The sequence below is a fragment of the Dipodomys ordii genome, unplaced genomic scaffold, assembly GCF_000151885.1.
Source record: "Dipodomys ordii isolate 6190 unplaced genomic scaffold, Dord_2.0 Scaffold154, whole genome shotgun sequence".
In the NCBI taxonomy this organism is placed as follows: Eukaryota; Metazoa; Chordata; class Mammalia; order Rodentia; family Heteromyidae; genus Dipodomys; species Dipodomys ordii.
In genome coordinates, this window is record NW_012267370.1 from 494,434 (window position 1) to 495,405 (window position 972).

The window sequence follows — 972 nt, forward strand, 5'->3', positions numbered from 1 at the left end:
GCGCCACTTCCGGTTTTCTGGTGGTTTATTGGAGATAGGAGTCTCACGGTCTCTCCTGCCCGGGCTGGCTTTGAACCGCGATCCTCAGATCTCAGCCTCCTGAGTAGCTAGGATACAGGCATGAGCCACCAGCGCCCGGCTAAGTCTGAGATTTTTATCTCCATAAAGCTACCAAAAAAGACAGAGTGGAGCTGAGGCTCAAGTGGTAGAGCAGTAGCCTTGAGCAAAAGCAGCTCAGGGACAGTGCACCCATGCCCTAAGTTTAAGCTCCAGGACTGGCACAAGCATGCACACAGAGATCACCCTGAAAGTTGACATCATATAGCCTATGTTTCCCCAAGCACCTCACCTCCAATCTGGGGGGCTCGAATCCTCACAGCATTGACACTGCCTCTGAACCGTTGTTGAATTCCCTGGGGAAAAGCAAGCAAACAAGTAGATAGGGCAGGCTTCTAAATATTTTTTTATTGTTATTATTATTAAAGTGTTGTACAGAGGGGTTCTAAGCTTTTTTTCTTTTGTCAGTCGTGGGGCTTGAAGGGTTCTAAGTTTTTAAGAGAGGGATGGAGAACTGGGGGCAGGTGGCTTACACCTGTAATCCTAAACTGCTTAGGAAGCTGAGATCATCCAGAGGCCAGGGCAAGAAAGTTTGCAAAAAAATCAGGGCTGGGTCATAACTCAAGTGGTAGAGCACCTGCCTACAAAGTCCTAAGGTCACATTTCAGTACCAACAGCAATATAAAAAGGAAGAGGTGCTGCGAAAGTGCATCTCAGTGGTAGAAAGTCTGCCTAGTGTATAAGGCTCTAGGTTCCAGCAAGAAACAAACAAAACAGGAAGAGGAGGACAGGGATTCTGGAAAGGCCTCATTAAGGAAGAGGCATATGGAGTGTTGGGACTGTAGTTCTGTGGCATTGATGCTGGAGGCCATGGTTTGGTTCCTATCACACACACACACACACACACACACACAC